The 22,588-nt window shown below is 38.2% G+C and overlaps 2 non-coding genes across 2 annotated transcripts; both read left to right on the top strand.

Annotated features, from left to right (window-relative positions):
- The first annotated feature begins 2,275 nt into the window (after positions 1–2,275).
- On the top strand, positions 2,276–2,349 carry trnai-aau. Its single transcript has one exon. It is a non-coding gene; the product is annotated as a tRNA-Ile (tRNA).
- A 5,108-nt stretch (positions 2,350–7,457) lies between these two features.
- On the top strand, positions 7,458–7,531 carry trnai-aau. The gene has a single exon. It is a non-coding gene; the product is annotated as a tRNA-Ile (tRNA).
- Positions 7,532–22,588: the final 15,057 nt, after the last annotated feature.

The raw sequence follows: 22,588 nt of genomic DNA, 5'->3' as shown, positions 1-22,588 counted from the left end.
GACAGTGATAACCGTGTGAGTGTAAAAATTGTGAGTTTGTGTGACAGTAATAACAGTGTGAGTATAACAATTGTGATTGCGTTTGACATTAATAAGAGTGAGTGTAAAAATGCTCATCCTGTGTTACAGTTATAACAGTGAGTGTAACAATTCTCATCCTGTGTTACAGTCATAACAGTGAGCGTAACAATTCCCAACCTATGTTACAGTAATAACAGTGAGTGTAACAATTCTCATCCTGTGTTACAGTAATAACAGTGAGTGTAAACTTCTCATCCTGTGATACAGTAATAACAGTGAGTGTAATAATTCTCATCCCGGTTAAAGTAATAACAGTGAGTGTAACAATCCTCATTCAGGGTTACAGTTATAACAGTGAGGTTAACAAATCTGATCCTGTGTTTCAGTAATAACAGTGAATGTAATGATTCTCATACTGTTTCACAGTAATAACAATGAGTGTAATAATTCTCATCCTGTGTTACAGTAGTAACAGAGTGTAATAATTATCATCCTGTGTCACTGTAATAACAGTGAGTGTAACAATTCACAACCTTTGTTACAGTAATAACAGTGAGTGTAACAATTCTCATAATGTGTTACAGTAATAACAGTGAGCGAAACTATTCTCATCCTGTGTTACAGTAATAACAGTGAGTGTAACGATCCTCATCCTGTGTTACAGTAATAACAGTGAGTGTAACAATTCGTATCCTGTGTTACAGTAATAACAGTCAGTGTAACAATTAAAAACCTGCGTTACAGTAATAACAGTGAGTGTAACATTTCTCATCCTCTGTTACAGTAATAACAGTGAGTGTGACGCTACTCATCCTGTGTTACAGTAATAACAGTGAGTGTAACACTTCTCATCCTGTGACACAGGAATAACTCTGAGTGTAACAATTCTCATCATGTGTTACAGTAATAACAGCGTGTGTAACAATTCCAATCCTGCGTTACAGTAATAACAGGGAGTGTAACAATTCTCATACTGTGTTACAGTAATAACAGTGAATGTAACCATTCTCATCCTGTGTTACAGTAATAGCAGTGAGTGTAAACATCTCATCCTGTGTTACAGTAATAACAGTGAGTGTAATCATTATCATCCTGTGTTACAGTAATAACAGTGCGTGTAACAATTCTCATCCTCTGTTACATTAATAACAGTGAGCGTAACAATTCCCAACCTGTGTTGCAGTAATAACAGTGAGTGTAACAATTCTCATCCAGTGTTACATTAATAACAGTGAGCGTTACAATTCTCAACCTGTGTTACAGTAATAACAGTCAGTGTAACAATTCAAAACCTGTGTTACAGTAATAACAGTGAGTGTAACATTTCTCATCCTCTGTTACAGTAATAACAGTGAGTGTGACGCTACTCATCCTGTGTTACAGTAATAACAGCGAGTGTAACACTTCTCATCCTGTGACACAGGAATAACTCTGAGTGTAACAATTCTCATTCTGTGTTACAGTAATAACAGTGAGCGTAAACCTCTCATCCTGTGTTACAGTAATTACAGTGAGTGTAATAATTCTCATCCTGTGTTACAGTAATAACAGTGAGTGTAACAATTCTCATCCAGTATTACAGTAATAACAGTGAGCGTAACAATTCCAAACCTGTGTTACAGTAATAAAAGTGAGTGTAACAATTCTCACCCTCTGTTACATTAATACCAGTGAGTGTAAACTTCTCATCCTCTGTTACAGTAATAACAGTGAGTGTGACGATCCTCATCCTGTGTTACAGTAATAACAGTGAGTGTAACACTTCTCATCCTGTGATACAGGAATACCTCTGAGTGTAACAATTCTCGTCCTGTGTTACAGTAATAACAGTGAGTGTAACAATTCTCATACTGTGTTACAGTAATAACAGTGAGTGTAACAATTCTCATCCTCTGTTACAGTAATAACAGTGAGTGTTAACTTCTCATCCTGTGTTACAGTAATAACAGTCAGTGTAATCATTCTCATCCTGTGTTACAGTAATAACAGTGAGTGCAACAATTCTCATCCTGTGTTACGGTAATAACAGTGAGCGTAGCAATTCCCAACCTGTGCTTCAGTAATAACATTGAGTGTAACACTTCTCATCCTGTGACACCGGAATAACACTGTCTGTAACAATTCTCATCCAGTGTTACAGTAATAACAGTGAGTGTAACAATTCTCATCCTCTGTTACATTAATAACAGTAATAACAGTGAGAGTAACAATTCTTATCCTGTGTCTTCTGTGTACTTTTGCTGTCATATTGACTGGCCGGTTAGTTCAGTTGGTTAGAGCGTGGTGCTAATAACACAAAGGTCGCGGGTTCGATCCCCGTGCGGGCCATTGCTCAAGCATCTTTAAATCATTTGGACTTCTATCTGTTCACCGAGGGTACAGTGAGGAACGACAGAGTTTCATCAATGAATGCATGGTGTGAATTTGAGATCCAAAAGGAACAGGATGCAGTCTGCACACTGGTATTAGGTTGTGGAGTGCAGTCTGTACTAACATGAAAACTCGGCATGGACACTGTATTAACATGGACATTCTGAATGAACATGGACCCTCTGTATTAACATGGGTGTGACAGTGATAACAGTGTGAGTGTAACAATTGTGAGTTTGTGTGACAGTAATAACAGTGTGAGTATAACAATTGTGATTGTGTTTGACATTAATAAGAGTGAGTGTAAAAATTCTCATCCTGTGTTACAGTTATAACAGTGAGTGTAACAATTCTCATCCTGTGTTACAGTCATAACAGTGAGCGTAACAATTCCCAACCTATGTTACAGTAATAACAGTGAGTGTAACAATTCTCATCCTGTGTTACAGTAATAACAGTGAGTGTAAACTTCTCATCCTGTGATACAGTAATAACAGTGAGTGTAATAATTCTCATCCCGGTTAAAGTAATAACAGTGAGTGTAACAATCCTCATTCAGGGTTACAGTTATAACAGTGAGGTTAACAAATCTGATCCTGTGTTTCAGTAATAACAGTGAATGTAATGATTCTCATACTGTTTCACAGTAATAACAATGAGTGTAATAATTCTCATCCTGTGTTACAGTAGTAACAGAGTGTAATAATTATCATCCTGTGTCACTGTAATAACAGTGAGTGTAACAATTCACAACCTTTGTTACAGTAATAACAGTGAGTGTAACAATTCTCATAATGTGTTACAGTAATAACAGTGAGCGAAACTATTCTCATCCTGTGTTACAGTAATAACAGTGAATGTAACGATCCTCATCCTGTGTTACAGTAATAACAGTGAGTGTAACAATTCTTATCCTGTGTTACAGTAATAACAGTCAGTGTAACAATTAAAAACCTGCGTTACAGTAATAACAGTGAGTGTAACATTTCTCATCCTCTGTTACAGTAATAACAGTGAGTGTGACGCTACTCATCCTGTGTTACAGTAATAACAGTGAGTGTAACACTACTCATCCTGTGACACAGGAATAACTCTGAGTGTAACAATTCTCATCATGTGTTACAGTAATAACAGCGTGTGTAACAATTCCAATCCTGCGTTACAGTAATAACAGGGAGTGTAACAATTCTCATACTGTGTTACAGTAATAACAGTGAATGTAACCATTCTCATCCTGTGTTACAGTAATAGCAGTGAGTGTAAACATCTCATCCTGTGTTACAGTAACAACAGTGAGTGTAATCATTCTCATCCTGTGTTACAGTAATAACAGTGCGTGTAACAATTCTCATCCTCTGTTACATTAATAACAGTGAGCGTAACAATTCCCAACCTGTGTTGCAGTAATAACAGTGAGTGTAACAATTCTCATCCAGTGTTACATTAATAACAGTGAGCGTTACAATTCTCAACCTGTGTTACAGTAATAACAGTCAGTGTAACAATTCAAAACCTGTGTTACAGTAATAACAGTGAGTGTAACATTTCTCATCCTCTGTTACAGTAATAACAGTGAGTGTGACGCTACTCATCCTGTGTTACAGTAATAACAGCGAGTGTAACACTTCTCATCCTGTGACACAGGAATAACTCTGAGTGTAACAATTCTCATTCTGTGTTACAGTAATAACAGTGAGCGTAAACCTCTCATCCTGTGTTACAGTAATTACAGTGAGTGTAATAATTCTCATCCTGTGTTACAGTAATAACAGTGAGTGTAACAATTCTCATCCAGTATTACAGCAATAACAGTGAGCGTAACAATTCCAAACCTGTGTTACAGTAATAAAAGTGAGTGTAACAATTCTCACCCTCTGTTACATTAATACCAGTGAGTGTAAACTTCTCATCCTCTGTTACAGTAATAACAGTGAGTGTGACGATCCTCATCCTGTGTTACAGTAATAACAGTGAGTGTAACACTTCTCATCCTGTGATACAGGAATACCTCTGAGTGTAACAATTCTCATCCTGTGTTACAGTAATAACAGTGAGTATAACAATTCTCATACTGTGTTACAGTAATAACAGTGAGTGTATCAATTCTCATCCTCTGTTACAGTAATAACAGTGAGTGTTAACTTCTCATCATGTGTTACAGTAATAACAGTCAGTGTAATCATTCTCATCCTGTGTTACAGTAATAACAGTGAGTGCAACAATTCTCATCCTGTGTTACGGTAATAACAGTGAGCGTAGCAATTCCCAACCTGTGCTTCAGTAATAACATTGAGTGTAACACTTCTCATCCTGTGACACCGGAATAACACTGTCTGTAACAATTCTCATCCAGTGTTACAGTAATAACAGTGAGTGTAACAATTCTCATCCTCTGTTACATTAATAACAGTAATAACAGTGAGAGTAACAATTCTTATCCTGTGTCTTCTGAGTACTTTTGCTGTCATATTGTCTGGCCGGTAAGTTCAGTTGGTTAGAGCGTGGTGCTAATAACACAAAGGTCGCGGGTTCGATCCCCGTGCGGGCCATTGCTCAAGCATCTTTAAATCATTTGGACTTCTATCTGTTCACCGAGGGTACAGTGAGGAACGACAGAGTTTCATCAATGAATGCATGGTGTGAATTTGAGATCCAAAAGGAACAGGATGCAGTCTGCACACTGGTATTAGGTTGTGGAGTGCAGTCTGTACTAACATGAAAACTCGGCATGGACACTGTATTAACATGGACATTCTGAATGAACATGGACCCTCTGTATTAACATGGGTGTGACAGTGATAACAGTGTGAGTGTAACAATTGTGAGTTTGTGTGACAGTAATAACAGTGTGAGTATAACAATTGTGATTGTGTTTGACATTAATAAGAGTGAGTGTAAAAATTCTCATCCTGTGTTACAGTTATAACAGTGAGTGTAACAATTCTCATCCTGTGATACAGTCATAACAGTGAGCGTAACAATTCCCAACCTATGTTACAGTAATAACAGTGAGTGTAACAATTCTCATCCTGTGTTACAGTAATAACAGTGAGTGTAAACTTCTCATCCTGTGATACAGTAATAACAGTGAGTGTAATAATTCTCATCCCGGTTAAAGTAATAACAGTGAGTGTAACAATCCTCATTCAGGGTTACAGTTATAACAGTGAGGTTAACAAATCTGATCCTGTGTTTCAGTAATAACAGTGAATGTAATGATTCTCATACTGTTTCACAGTAATAACAATGAGTGTAATAATTCTCATCCTGTGTTACAGTAGTAACAGAGTGTAATAATTATCATCCTGTGTCACTGTAATAACAGTGAGTGTAACAATTCACAACCTTTGTTACAGTAATAACAGTGAGTGTAACAATTCTCATAATGTGTTACAGTAATAACAGTGAGCGAAACTATTCTCATCCTGTGTTACAGTAATAACAGTGAATGTAACGATCCTCATCCTGTGTTACAGTAATAACAGTGAGTGTAACAATTCTTATCCTGTGTTACAGTAATAACAGTCAGTGTAACAATTAAAAACCTGCGTTACAGTAATAACAGTGAGTGTAACATTTCTCATCCTCTGTTACAGTAATAACAGTGAGTGTGACGCTACTCATCCTGTGTTACAGTAATAACAGTGAGTGTAACACTACTCATCCTGTGACACAGGAATAACTCTGAGTGTAACAATTCTCATCATGTGTTACAGTAATAACAGCGTGTGTAACAATTCCAATCCTGCGTTACAGTAATAACAGGGAGTGTAACAATTCTCATACTGTGTTACAGTAATAACAGTGAATGTAACCATTCTCATCCTGTGTTACAGTAATAGCAGTGAGTGTAAACATCTCATCCTGTGTTACAGTAACAACAGTGAGTGTAATCATTCTCATCCTGTGTTACAGTAATAACAGTGCGTGTAACAATTCTCATCCTCTGTTACATTAATAACAGTGAGCGTAACAATTCCCAACCTGTGTTGCAGTAATAACAGTGAGTGTAACAATTCTCATCCAGTGTTACATTAATAACAGTGAGCGTTACAATTCTCAACCTGTGTTACAGTAATAACAGGCAGTGTAACAATTCAAAACCTGTGTTACAGTAATAACAGTGAGTGTAACATTTCTCATCCTCTGTTACAGTAATAACAGTGAGTGTGACGCTACTCATCCTGTGTTACAGTAATAACAGCGAGTGTAACACTTCTCATCCTGTGACACAGGAATAACTCTGAGTGTAACAATTCTCATTCTGTGTTACAGTAATAACAGTGAGCGTAAACCTCTCATCCTGTGTTACAGTAATTACAGTGAGTGTAATAATTCTCATCCTGTGTTACAGTAATAACAGTGAGAGTAACAATTCTCATCCAGTATTACAGCAATAACAGTGAGCGTAACAATTCCAAACCTGTGTTACAGTAATAAAAGTGAGTGTAACAATTCTCACCCTCTGTTACATTAATACCAGTGAGTGTAAACTTCTCATCCTCTGTTACAGTAATAACAGTGAGTGTGACGATCCTCATCCTGTGTTACAGTAATAACAGTGAGTGTAACACTTCTCATCCTGTGATACAGGAATACCTCTGAGTGTAACAATTCTCATCCTGTGTTACAGTAATAACAGTGAGTATAACAATTCTCATACTGTGTTACAGTAATAACAGTGAGTGTATCAATTCTCATCCTCTGTTACAGTAATAACAGTGAGTGTTAACTTCTCATCCTGTGTTACAGTAATAACAGTCAGTGTAATCATTCTCATCCTGTGTTACAGTAATAACAGTGAGTGCAACAATTCTCATCCTGTGTTACGGTAATAACAGTGAGCGTAGCAATTCCCAACCTGTGCTTCAGTAATAACATTGAGTGTAACACTTCTCATCCTGTGACACCGGAATAACACTGTCTGTAACAATTCTCATCCAGTGTTACAGTAATAACAGTGAGTGTAACAATTCTCATCCTCTGTTACATTAATAACAGTAATAACAGTGAGAGTAACAATTCTTATCCTGTGTCTTCTGTGTACTTTTGCTGTCATATTGTCTGGCCGGTTAGTTCAGTTGGTTAGAGCGTGGTGCTAATAACACAAAGGTCGCGGGTTCGATCCCCGTGCGGGCCATTGCTCAAGCATCTTTAAATCATTTGGACTTCTATCTGTTCACCGAGGGTACAGTGAGGAACGTCAGAGTTTCATCAAAGAATGCATGGTGTGAATTTGAGATCCAAAAGGAACAGGATGCAGTCTGCACACTGGTATTAGGTTGTGGAGTGCAGTCTGTACTAACATGAAAACTCGGCATGGACACTGTATTAACATGGACATTCTGAATGAACATGGACCCTCTGTATTAACATGGGTGTGACAGTGATAACAGTGTGAGTGTAACAATTGTGAGTTTGTGTGACAGTAATAACAGTGTGAGTATAACAATTGTGATTGTGTTTGACATTAATAAGAGTGAGTGTAAAAATTCTCATCCTGTGTTACAGTTATAACAGTGAGTGTAACAATCCTCATTCAGGGTTACAGTTATAACAGTGAGGTTAACAAATCTGATCCTGTGTTTCAGTAATATCAGTGAATGTAATGATTCTCATACTGTTTCACAGTAATAACAATGAGTGTAATAATTCTCATCCTGTGTTACAGTAATAACAGAGTGTAATAATTATCATCCTGTGTCACTGTAATAACAGTGAGTGTAACAATTCCCAACCTTGGTTACAGTAATAACAGTGAGTGTAACAATTCTCATACTGTGTTACAGTAATAACAGTGAGCGAAACTATTCTCATCCTGTGTTACAGTAATAACAGTGAGTGTAACGATCCTCATCCTGTGTTCCAGTAATAACAGTGAGTGTAACAATCCTTATCCAGTGTTACAGTAATAAGAGTCAGTGTAACAATTAAAAACCTGCGTTACAGTAATAACAGTGAGTGTAACATTTCTCATCCTCTGTTACAGTAAAAACAGTGAGTGTGACGCTACTCATCCTGTGTTACAGTAATAACAGTGAGTGTAACACTTCTCATCCTGTGACACAGGAATAACTCTGAGCGTAACAATTCTCATCCTGTGTTACAGTGATAACAGCGTGTGTAATAATTCTCATCCTGCGTTACAGTAATAACAGGGAGTGTAACAATTCTCACACTGTGTTACAGTAATAACAGTGAATGTAACCTTTCTCATCCTGTGTTACAGTAATAACAGTGAGTGTAAACTTCTCACCCTGTGTTAAAGTAATAACAGTGAGTGTAATCATTCTCATCCTGTGTTACAGTAATAACAGTGCGTGTAACAATTCTCATCCTCTGTTACATTAATAACAGTGAGCGTAACAATTCCCAACCTGTGTTGCCGTAATAACAGTGAGTGTAACAATTCTCATCCAGTGTTACATTAATAACAGTGAGCGTTACAATTCTCAACCTGTGTTGCAGTAATAACAGTGAGAGTAACAATTCTTATCCTGTGTTAAAGTACTTTTGCTGTCATCTTGTCGGGCTGGTTCGTTCAGTTGGTTAGAGCGTGGTGATAATCACGCCATGGTCGCGGGTTCGATTCCCGGACGGGCCATTTCTAAAGAATCTTTAAATCATTTGGACTTTTATCTGTTCACCGAGGGGACAGTGAGGAACGACAGAGTTTCATCAATGAACACATGGTGTGACTTTGAGATCCAAAAGGAACAGGATGCCGTCTGCACTCTGGTATTAGGTTGTGGAGTACACTCTGTACTAACATGGACATTCTGAACGAACATGGACCCTCTGTATTAACATGGGTGTGACAGTGATAACAGTGTGAGTGTAACAATTGTGAGTCTGTGTGACAGTAATAACAGTGCGAGTATAACAATTGTGATTGTGTTTGACAGTAATAAGAGTGAGTGTAAAAATTCTCATCCTGTGTTACGGTAATAACAGTGAGTGTAAGAATTTTCATCCTGAGTTACAGTCATAACCGTGAGCGTAACAATTCCCAACCTGTGTTACAGTAATTACAGTGAGTGTAACAATTCTCATCCTGTCTTACTGTAATAACAGTGAGTGTAAACTTCTCATCCTGTGTTACAGTAATCAAAGTGAGTGTAACAATCCTCATCCAGTGTTACAGTAATAACAGTGAGGTTAACAATTCTCCTAGTGTGTTTCAGTAATAACAGTGTATGGAATGATTCTCAACCTGTTTCACATTAAATACAATGAGTGTAATAATTCTCTTCCTGTGTTACAGTAATAACAGTGAGTGTAAGAATTCTCATCCTGTGTCACAGTAATAACACGGAGTGTAACAATTCCCAACCTGTGTTATAGTAATAACAGTGAGTGTAACAATTCTCATACTGTGTTACAGTAATAACAGTGAGCGTAACAATTCTCATCCTGTGTTACAGTAATAACAGTGAGTGTAAACATCTCATCCAGTGTTACAGTAATAACAGTGAGTGTAACAATTCTCATCCTGTGTTACAGTAATAACAGTGAGTGTAACAATTCTCATCCTGTGTTACAGTAATAACCGTGAGCGTAACAATTCCCATCCTGTGTTACAGGAATAACAGTGAGTGTAACAATTCTCATCCTCTGTTCCAATAATAAGAGTGAGTGTAAACTTCTCATCCTCTGTTACAGTAATAACAGTGAGTGTGACGCTACCCATCCTGTGTTACCGTAATAACAGCGTGTGTAACAATTATCATCCTGTGTTACAGTACTAACAGTGAGTGTAACAATTCTCATTCTGTGTTACAGTAATAACAGTGAGTGTAAACTTCTCATCCTGTGTTACAGTATTTACAGTGAGTGTAATAATTCTCATCCTGTGTTACAGTAATAACAGTGAGTGTACCAATTCTCATCCTGTGTTACAGTAATAACAGTGAGCGTAACAATTCCAAACCTGTGTTACAGTAATAAAAGTGAGTGTAACAATTCTCATCCTCTGTTACAGTAATACCAGTGAGTGTAAACTTCTCATCCTCTGTTACAGTAATAACAGTGAGTGTGACGATCCTCATCCTGTGTTACAGTAATAACAGTGAGTGTAACACTTCTCATCCTGTGATACAGGAATAACTCTGAGGGTAACAATTCTCATCCTGTGATACAGTAATAACAGTGAGTGTAACAATTCTCATACTGTGTTACAGTAATAACAGTGAGTGTAACAATTCTCATCCTGTGTTACAGTAATAACAGTGAGTGTAAACTTCTCATCCTGTGTTACAGTAATAATAGTCAGTGTAATCATTCTCATCCAGTGTTACAGTAATAACAGTGAGTGTAACAATTCTCATCCTCTGTTACAATAATAACAGTAATAACAGTGAGAGTAACAATTCTATCCTGTGTCTTCTGTGTACTTTTGCTGTCTGGACACTGGTTTTAGGTTGTGGAGTGCAGTCTGTACTAACATGAACACTCGGCATGGACACTGTATTAACATGGACATTCTGAATGAACATGGACCCTCTGTATTAACATGGGTGTGACAGTGATAACAGTGTGAGTGTAACAGTTGTGAGTTTGTGTGACAGTAATAACAGTGTGAGTATAACAATTGTGATTGTGTTTGACATTAATAAGAGTGAGTGGAAAAATTCTCATCCTGTGTTACAGTTATTACAGTGAGTGTAACAATTCTCATCCTGTGTTACAGTAATAACAGTGAGTGTAAACTTCTCATCCTGTGATACAGTAATAACAGTGAGTGTAATAATTCTCATCCCTGTTAAAGTAATAACAGTGAGTGTAACAATCCTCATCCAGTGTTACAGTAATAACAGTGAGGTTAACAAATCTGATCCTGTGTTTCAGTAATAACAGTGAATGTAATGCTTCTCATACTGTTTCACAGTAATAACAATGAGTGTAATAATTCTCACCCTGTGTTACAGTAATAACAGAGTGTAACAATTTTCATACTGTGTTACAGGAATAACAGTGAGTGTAAACTTCTCATCCTGTGTTACAGTAATAACAGTGAGTGTAATCATTCTCATCCTGTGTTACAGTAATAACAGTGTGTGTAACAATTCTCATCCAGTGTTACAGTAATGACAGTGAGGTTAACAATTCTCATCCTGTGTTTCAGTAATAACAGTGAATGTAATGATTCTCATCCTGTTTCACAGTAATAACAATGAGTGTAATAATTCTCATCCTGTGTTACAGTAATAACAGTTTGTGTAACAATTCACATCCTGTGGTACTGTAATAACAGTGAGTGTAACAATTCTCTTCCTGTGTTACAGTAATAACAGCGAGTGTAACAATTCCCATCCTGTGTTGCAGTAATAACCGTGAGTGTAAAAATTCCAAACCTGTGTTACAGTAATAACAGTGAGTGTAACAATTCTCATCCTCTGTTGCAATAATAACAGTGAGTGTAAACTTCTCATTCTCTGTTACAGTAATAACAGTGGGTGTGACGCTACCCATCCTGTGTTACAGTAATAACAGTGAGTGTAACACTTCTAATCCTGTGACACAGGAATAAATCTGAGTGTAACAATTCTCATCCTGTGTTACAGTAATAACAGCGAGTGTAACAATTCTCATCCTGTGTTTCAGAATTAACAGTGAATGTAATGATTCTCACCCTGTTTCACAGTAATAACAATGAGTGTAATAATTCTCATCCTGTGTTACAGTAATAACAGTGAGTGTAACAATTCTCATCCTGTGTTACAGTAATAACAGTGAGTGTAATAGTTCTCATCCAGTGTTACAGTAATAACAGTGAGTGTAACAATTCTCATCCTGTGTTACGGCAATAACAGTGAGCGTAGCAATTCCCAACCTGTATTACAGCAATAACTCTGAGTGTAACAATTCTCATCCTGTGTTACAGTAATAACAGTGAGTGTAACAATTCTCATCCTCTGTTACAGTAATAACAGTGAGTGTAATAGAACATAGAACATAGAACATAGAACACTACAGCGCAGTACGGGCCCTTCGGGCCTCGATGTTGCGCCGACCTGTGAAACCATCTGAAGCCTATCTGACCTACACTATTCCATTTTCATCCATATGTCTATCCAGTGACCACTTAAATGCCCTTAAAGTTGGCGAGTCTACTACTATTGCAGGCAGGGCGTTCCACACCCCTACTACTCTCTGAGTAAAGAAACTGCCTCTGACATCTGTCCTATATCTCTCACCCCTCAATTTAAAGCTATGTCCCCTCGTGTTGGTCATCACCATCCGATGAAAAAGGCTCTCACTGTCCACCCTATCTAACCCTCTGACTATCTTATATGTCTCTATTAAGTCACCTCTCAGCCTTCTCCTCTCTAACGAAAACAACCTCAATTCCCAGAGCCTTTCCTCGTAAGACCTTCCCTCCATACCAGGAAACATCCTAGTAAATCTCCTCTGAACCCTTTCCAAAGCTTCCACATCCTTCCTATAATGTGGTGACCAGAACTGCACGCAGTACTCCAGGTGTGGCCGCACCAGAGTTATGTACAGCTGCAGCATGACCTTGTGGTTCCGAAACTCAATCCCCCTGCTTATAAAGGCTAGCACACCATATGCCTTCTTAACAGCCCTATTAACCTGGGTGGCAACTTTCAGGGATTTATGTACCTGGATGCCGAGATCTCTCTGTTCATCTACACTACCAAGAATCTTGCCATTAGCCCAGTACTCTGCATTCCTGTTACTCCTTCCAAAGTGAACCACCTCACACTTTTCCGCATTAAACTCCATCTGCCACCTCTCAGCCCAGCTCTGTAGTTTATCTATGTCCCTCTGTATCCTATAACATCCTTTAGCACTATCCACAACTCCACCGACCTTCGTGTCATCTGCAAATTTACTAACCCATCCTTCTACACCCTCTTCCAGGTCATTTATAAAAATTACAAACAGCAGTGGCCCCAAAACAGATCCTTGCGGTACACCACTAGTAACTGAACTCCAGGATGAACATTTGCCATCAACCACCACCCTCTGTCTTCTTTCAGCTAGCCAATTACTGATCCAAACCGCTAAATCACCTTCAATTCCATACTTCCTTATTTTCTGCAATAGCCTACCGTGGGGAACCTTATCAAACGCCTTACTGAAATCCATATACACCACATCAACAGCTTTACCCTGATCCACCTGTTTGGTCACCTTCTCAAAAAACTCAATAAGGTTTGTGAGACATGACCTACCCTTCACAAAACCGTGTTGAGTATCGCTAATCAACTTGTTCTTTTCAAGATGATTATAAACCCTATCTCTTATAACCTTTTCCAACATTTTACCCACAACCGAAGTAAGGCTCAAAGGTCTATAATTACCAGGGTTGTCTCTACTCCCCTTCTTGAACAAGGGGACAATATTTGCTATCCTCCAGTCTTCCGGCACTATTCCTGTCGACAAAGACGACATAAAGATCAAGGACAAAGGCTCTGCAATCTCCTCCCTGGCTTCCCAGAGAATCCTAGGATAAATCCCATCTGGCCCAGGGGACTTATCTATTTTGACATTTTCTAAAATTGCTAACACCTCCTCCTTTTGAACCTCAATTCCATATAGCCTTGTCGACTGAACCTGAGTGTTCTCCTCGACAACATTGTCTTTCTCCAGTGTAAACACTGACGAAAAATATCCATTTAATGCTTCCCCTATCTCCTCTGATTCCACACACAACTTTCCACTACTATCCTTGATTGGCCCTAATCTTACTCGAGTCATTCTTTTGTTCCTGATATACCTATAGAAAGCCTTAGGGTTTTCCTTGATCCTATCCGCCAACGACTTTTCGTGTCCTCTCCTCGCTCTTCTTAACTCTCCCTTTAGGTCCTTCCTGGCTAACTTGTAACTCTCAAGTGCCCTAACTGAGCCTTCATGTCTCATCCTAACATAAGCCTTCTTCTTCCTCTTGACAAGTGCTTCAACTTCCTTAGTAAACCACGGGTCCCTTGCTCGACAACTTCCTCCCTGCCTGACAGGTACATACTTATCAAGGACACGCAGTAGCTGTTCCTTGAAAAAGCTCCACATTTCGATTGTACCCATCCCCTGTAGTTTCCTTCCCCATCCTATACCTCCTAAATCTTGCCGAATAGCATCATAATTGCCTTTCCCCCAGCTATAATTCTTGCCTTGCGGTATATACCTATCCCTGCCCATTGCTAAAGTAAACATAACCGAGTTGTGATCACTATCACCAAAGTGCTCACCTACATCTAAATCTAACACCTGGCCGGGTTCATTACCCAGAACCAAATCCAATGTGGCCTCGCCCCTTGTTGGCCTGTCTACATACTGTGTCAGAAACCCCTCCTGCACACACTGCACAAAAACTGACCCATCTATAGTACTCGAACTATAGTATTTCCAGTCAATATTTGGAAAGTTAAAGTCCCCCATAACAACTACCCTGTTACTCTCGCTCCTGTCAAGAATCATCTTTCCAATCCTTTCCTCTACATCTCTGGGACTATTCGGAGGTCTATAGACAACTCCCAACATGGTGACCTCTCCTCTACTATTCCTAACCTCGGCCCATACTACCTCAGTAGACGAGTCCTCAAGCGTCCTTTCTACCGCCGTAGTACTTTCCTTGATTAACAATGCCACACCCCCCCCCCCCTCTTTTACCATCTTCTCTGTTCTTACAGAAAAATCTAAATCCTGGAACCTGCAACAACCATTCCTGTCCCTGCTCTACCCATGTCTCCGAAATCGCCACAACATCGAGATCCCAGGTACCAACCCATGCTGCAAGCTCACCCACCTTATTCCGGATGCTCCTGGCGTTGAAGTAGACACACTTCAAACCAGCGTCCTGCTTGCCGGTGCCCTCTTTCGAACTTTTAACCCTATCCCTGACCTCACTACTCTCAACATCCTGTACACTGGGACTACAATTTAGGTTCCCATCCCCCTGCTGAATTAGTTTAAATCCCCCCGAAGAGCACTAGCAAATCTCCCCCCCCCCCAGGATATTGATATCTGGTTCAGGGAGGTACCAATAATAATAATATTCATCCTGTGTTACAGTAATAACAATTAGTGTAATAATTCTCATCCTATGTTACAGTAATAACAGCGAGTGTAACAATTCTCATCCTGTGATACAGTAATAACAGTGAGTGTAACAATTCCAAACCTGTGTTACAGTAATAACAGTAAGAAGTCTTACAACACCAGGTTAAAGTCCAACAGGTTTGTTTCAAACACGAGCTTTCGGAGCACGGCTCCTTCTTCAGGTGAAGAAGGATTCACCTGAAGAAGGAGCCGTGCTCCGAAAGCTCGTGTTTGAAAGAAACCTGTTGGACTTTGGTTAAAGTGTTTTAACCAACTTTGGTGTTGTAAGACTTCTTACTGTGCTCACCCCAGTCCAACGCCGGCATCTCCACATCACAGTAATAACAGTGAGTGTAACAATTCTCATCCTCTGTTGCAATAATAACAGTGAGTGTAAACTTCTCATCCTCTGTTACAGTAATAACAGCAAGTGTGACGCTCCCCATCCTGTGTTACATTAATTACAGTGAGTGTAACAATTCTCATCCTGTGTTACAGTAATAGCAGCGAGTGTAACAATTCTCATCCTTTGTTTCAGTAATAACAGTGAATGTAATGATTCTCATCCTGTTTCACAGTAATAACAATGAGTGTAATAATTCTCATCCTGTGTTACAGTAATAACAGTGAGTGTAACAATTCTCATCCTGTGTTACAGTAATAACAGTGAGTGTAACAATTCTCATCCTGTGTTACATTAATAACAGTGAGTGTAACAATTCTCATCCTGTGTTACAGTAATAACCGTGAGTGTATCAATTCCAAACCTGTGTTACAGTAATAATAGTGAGTGTAGCAATTCTCATCCTCTGTTACAGTAATTACAGTGAGTGTAATACATCTCATCCTGTGTTACAGTAATAACAGTGAGTGTAACAATTCTCATCCTGTGCTAAAGTAAGAACAGTGAGCGTAACAATTCCAACCCTGTGTTACAGTAATAAAAGTGAGTGTAACAATTCTCATCCTCTGTTACAGTAATAACAGTGAGTGTAAACTTCTCATCCTCTGTTCCAGTAATAACAGTGATTGTAACACTTCTCATCCTATGACACTGGAATAACTCTGAGTGTAACAATTCTCATCCTGTGATACAGTAATAACAGTGAGTGTTACAATTCTCATCCTGTGTTACAGTAATAACACTGAGTGTAACAATTCTCATCCTGTGTTACAGTAAGAACAGTGAGTGTAAATTTCTCATCCTGTATTACAGTAATAACAGTGAGTGTAATAGTTCTCATCCTGTGTTACAGTAATAACAGTGAGTGTAACAATTCTCATCCTGTGTTACAGTAATAACAGTGAGTGTAACAATTCTCATCCTCTGTTACAGTAATAACAGTGAGTGTAGCAATTCTCATCCTCTGTTACAGTAATTACAGTGAGTGTAATACATCTCATCCTGTGTTACAGTAATAACAGTGAGTGTAACAATTCTCATCCTGTGCTAAAGTAATAACAGTGAGCGTAACAATTCCAACCCTGTGTTACAGTAATAAAAGTGAGTGTAACAATTCTCATCCTCTGTTACAGTAATAACAGTGAGTGTAAACTTCTCATCCTCTGTTCCAGTAATAACAGTGAGTGTAACACTTCTCATCCTATGACACTGGAATAACTCTGAGTGTAACAATTCTCATCCTGTGATACAGTAATAACAGTGAGTGTTACAATTCTCATCCTGTGTTACAGTAATAACACTGAGTGTAACAATTCTCATCCTGTGTTACAGTAAGAACAGTGAGTGTAAATTTCTCATCCTGTATTACAGTAATAACAGTGAGTGTAATAGTTCTCATCCTGTGTTACAGTAATAACAGTGAGTGTAACAATTCTCATCCTGTGTTACAGTAATAACAGTGAGTGTAACAATTCTCATCCTCTGTTACAGTAATAACAGTGAGTGTAACAATACTCATCCTGTGTTCCAGTAATAACAATGAGTGTTATAATTCTCATCCTATGTTACAGTAATTACAGCGAGTGTAACAATTCTCATCCTGTGTTACAGTAATAACAGTGAGTGTAACAATTCTCTTCCTGTGTTACAGTAATAACAGTGAGGGTAACAATTCTCATCCTGTGTTAAGGTAATTACCGTGAGTGTAACAATTCCAAACCTGTGTTACAGTAATAACAGTGAGTGTAACAATTCTCATCCTCTGTAGCAATAATAACAGTGAGTGTAAACTTCTCATCCTCTGTTACAGTAATAACAGTGAGTGTGACGCTACCCATCCTGTGTTACAGTAATAACAGTGAGTGTAACACTTCTAATCCTGTGACACAGGAATTACTCTGAGTGTAACAATTCTCATCCTGTGTTACAGTAATAACAGCGAGTGTAACAATTCTCATCCTGTGTTTCAGTAATAACAGTGAATGTAATGATTCTCATCCTGTTTCACAGTAATAACAATGAGTGTAATAATTCTCATCCTGTGTTACAGTAATAACAGTGAGTGTAACAATTCTCATCCTGTGTTACTGTAATAACAGTGAGTGTAACAATTCTCATCCTGTGTTTCAGTAATAACAGTGGGTGTAACAATTCTCATCCTGTGTTACAGTAATAACCGTGAGTGTAACAATTCTAAACCTGTGTTACAGTAATAACAGTGAGTGTAACAATTCTCATCCTCTGTTGCAATAATAACAGTGAGTGTAAACTTCTCATCCTCTGTTACAGTAATAACAGTGAGTGTGAAGTTACCAATCCTGTGTTACAGTAATAACAGTGAGTGTAACAGTTTTAATCCTGTGACACAGGAATAACTCTGAGCGTAACAATTCTCATCCTGTGTTACAGTAATAACAGCGAGTGTAACAATTCTCATCCTGTGTTACAGTAATAACAGTGAGTGTAACAATTCTCATCCTGTGTTACAGTAATAACAGTGAGTGTAAACTTCTCATCCTGTGTTACAGTAAATACAGTGAGTGTAACAATTCTCATCCTGTGCTACAGTAATAACAGTGAGCGTAACAATTCCAAACCTGTGTTACAGTAATAAAAGTGAGTGTAACAATTCTCATCCTCTGTTACAGTAATAACAGTGAGTGTAAACTTCTCATCCTCTGTTCCAGTGATAACAGTGAGTGTAACACTTCTCATCCTAATACACTGGAATAACTCTGAGTGTAACAATTCTCATCCTGTGATACAGTAATAACAGTGAGTGTAACAATTCACATCCTGTGTTACAGTAATAACAGTGAGTGTAACAATTCTCATCCTGTGTTACAGTAAGAACTGTGAGTGTAAATTTCTCATCCTGTGTTACAGTAATAACAGTGAGTGTAATAGTTCTCATGCTATGTTACAGTAATAGCAGTGAGTGTAACAATTCTCATCCTGTGTCACGGCAATAACAGTGAGCGTAGCAATTCCCAACCTGTGTTCCAGCAATAACTCTGAGTGTAACAATTCTCATCCTGTGTTAAAGTAATAACAGTGAGTGTAACAATTCTCATCCTCTGTTACAGTAATAACAGTGAGTGTAACAATACTCATCCTGTGTTCCAGTAATAACAATGAGTGTAATAATTCTCATCCTATGTTACAGTATTTACAGCGAGTTAAACAATTCTCATCCTGTGTTCCAGTAATAACAGTGAGTGTAACAATTCGCTTCCTGTGTTACAGTCATAACAGTGAGTGTAACAATACTCATCCTGTGTTACAGTTATAACCGTGAGTGTAACAATTCCAAACCTGTGTTACAGTAATAACAGTGAGTGTAACAATTCTCATCCTCTGTTGCAATAATAACAGTGAGTGTAAACTTCTCATCCTCTGTTACAGAAATAACAGTGAGTGTGACACTACCCATCCTGTGTTACAGTAATAACGGTGAGTGTAACACTTCTAATCCTGTGACACAGGAATAACTCTGAGTGTAACAATTCTCATCCTGTGTTACAGTAATAACAGCGAGTGTAACAATTCTCATCCTGTGTTACAGTAATAACAGTGAGTGTAACAATTCTCATCCTGTGTTACAGTAATAACAGTGAGTGTAAACTTCTCATCCTGTGTTACAGTAATTACAGTGAGTGTAACAATTCTCATCCTGTGCTACAGTAATAACAGTGAGCGTAAAAATTCCAAACCTGTGTTACAGTAATAAAAGTGAGTGTAACAATTCTCATCCTCTGTTACAGTAATAGCAGTGAGTGTAAACTTCTCATCCTCTGTTCCAGTAATAACAGTGAGTGTAACACTTCTCATCCTATGACACTGGAATAACTCTGAGTGTAACAATTCTCATCCTGTGATACAGTAATAACAGTGAGTGTAACAATTCTCATCCTGTGTTACAGTAATAACAGTGAGTGTAAACTTCTCATCCTGTATTACAGTAATTACAGTGAGTGTAACAATTCTCATCCTGTGCTACAGTAATAACAGTGAGCGTAACAATTCCAAACCTGTGTTACAGTAATAAAAGTGAGTGTAACAATTCTCATCCTCTGTTACAGTAATAACAGTGAGTGTAAACTTCTCATCGTCTGTTACAGTAATAACAGTGAGTGTGACGATCCTCATCCTGTGTTACTGCAATAACAGTGAGTGTAACACTTCTCATCCTATGACACTGGAATACCTCTGAGTGTAACAATTCTCATCCTGTGATACAGTAATAACAGTGAGTGTAACAATTCTCATCCTGTGTTACAGTAATAACCGTGAGTGTATCAATTCCAAACCTGTGTTACAGTAATAACAGTGAGTGTAACAATTCTCATCCTCTGTTACAGTAATTACAGTGAGTGTAATAAATCTCATCCTGTGTTACAGTAATAACTGTGAGTGTAACAATTCTCATCCTGTGCTACAGTAATAACAGTGAGCGTAAAAATTCCAACCCTGTGTTACAGTAATAAAAGTGAGTGTAACAATTCTCATCCTCTGTTACAGTAATAACAGTGAGTGTAAACTTCTCATCCTCTGTTACAGTAATAACAGTGAGTGTAACACTTCTCATCCTATGACACTGGAATAACTCTGAGTGTAACAATTCTCATCCTGTGATACAGTAATAACAGTATGTGTAACAATTCTCATCGTGTGTTACAGTCATAACAGTGAGTGTAACAATTCTCATTCTGTGTTACAGTTATAACCGTGAGTGTAACAATTCCAAACCTGTGTTACAGTAATAACAGTGAGTGTAACAATTCTCATCCTCTGTTGCAATAATAACAGTGAGTGTAAACTTCTCATCCTCTGTTACAGAAAGAACAGTGAGTGTGACACTACCCATCCTGTGTTACAGTAATAACGGTGAGTGTAACACTTCTAATCCTGTGACACAGGAATAACTCTGAGTGTAACAATTCTCATCCTGTGTTACAGTCATAACAGCGAGTGTAACAATTCTCATCCTGTGTTACAGTAATAACAGTGAGTGTAACAATTCTCATCCTGTGTTACAGTAATAACAGTGAGTGTAAACTTCTCATCCTGTGTTACAGTAATTACAGTGAGTGTAACAATTCTCATCCTGTGCTACAGTAATAACAGTGAGCGTAAAAATTCCAAACCTGTGTTACAGTAATAGAAGTGAGTGTAACAATTCCCATCCTCTGTTACAGTAATAGCAGTGAGTGTAAACTTCTCATCCTCTGTTCCAGTAATAACAGTGAGTGTAACACTTCTCATCCTATGACACTGGAATAACTCTGAGTGTAACAATTCTCATCCTGTGATACAGTAATAACAGTGAGTGTAACAATTCTCATCCTGTGTTACAGTAATAACAGTGAGTGTAAACTTCTCATCCTGTATTACAGTAATTACAGTGAGTGTAACAATTCTCATCCTGTGCTACAGTAATAACAGTGAGCGTAACAATTCCAAACTTGTGTTACAGTAATAAAAGTGAGTGTAACAATTCTCATCCTCTGTTACAGTAATAACAGTGAGTGTAAACTTCTCATCGTCTGTTACAGTAATAACAGTGAGTGTGACGATCCTCATCCTGTGTTACTGCAATAACAGTGAGTGTAACACTTCTCATCCTATGACACTGGAATACCTCTGAGTGTAACAATTCTCATCCTGTGATACAGTAATAACAGTGAGTGTAACAATTCTCATCCTGTGTTACAGTAATAACCGTGAGTGTATCAATTCCAAACCTGTGTTACAGTAATAACAGTGAGTGTAACAATTCTCATCCTCTGTTACAGTAATTACAGTGAGTGTAATAAATCTCATCCTGTGTTACAGTAATAACAGTGAGTGTAACAATTCTCATCCTGTGCTACAGTAATAACAGTGAGCGTAAAAATTCCAACCCTGTGTTACAGTAATAAAAGTGAGTGTAACAATTCTCATCCTCTGTTACAGTAATAACAGTGAGTGTAAACTTCTCATCCTCTGTTACAGTAATAACAGTGAGTGTAACACTTCTCATCCTATGACACTGGAATAACTCTGAGTGTAACAATTCTCATCCTGTGATACAGTAATAACAGTGAGTGTAACAATTCTCATCGTGTGTTACAGTAATAACAGTGAGTGTAACAATTCTCATCCTGTGTCACAGTAAGAACAGTGAGTGTAAATTTCTCATCCTGTGTTACAGTAATAACAGTGAGTGTAATAGTTTTCATCCTGTGTTACAGTAATAACAGTGAGTGTAACAATTCTCACCCTGTGTTACGGCAAGAACAGTGAGCGTAGCAATTCCCAACCTGTGTTACAGCAATAACTCTGAGTGTAACAATCCTCATCCTGTGTTACAGTAATAACAGTGAGTGTAACAATACTCATCCTGTGTTCCAGTAATAACAATGCGTGTAATAATTCTCATCCTATGTTACAGTAATTACAGCGCGTGTAACAATTCTCATCCTGTGTTACAGTAATAACAGTGAGTGTAACAATTCTCTTCCTGTGTTACAGTAAGAACAGTGAGTGTAACAATTCTCATCCTGTGTTACAGTAATAACCGTGAGTGTAACAATTCGAAACCTGTGTTACAGTAATAACAGTGAGTGCAACAATTCTCATCCTCTGTTGCAATAATAACAGTGAGTGTGAACTTCTCATCCTCTGTTACAGTAATAACAGTGAGTGTGACGCTACCCATCCTGTGTTACAGTAATAACAGTGAGTGTAACA

Source organism: Scyliorhinus canicula, chromosome 30 (assembly GCF_902713615.1).
Source record: "Scyliorhinus canicula chromosome 30, sScyCan1.1, whole genome shotgun sequence".
Taxonomy (NCBI): domain Eukaryota; kingdom Metazoa; phylum Chordata; class Chondrichthyes; order Carcharhiniformes; family Scyliorhinidae; genus Scyliorhinus; species Scyliorhinus canicula.
Note: the sequence above shows the minus strand (reverse complement) of the source record. Positions and strands in the feature narration are given on the sequence as shown.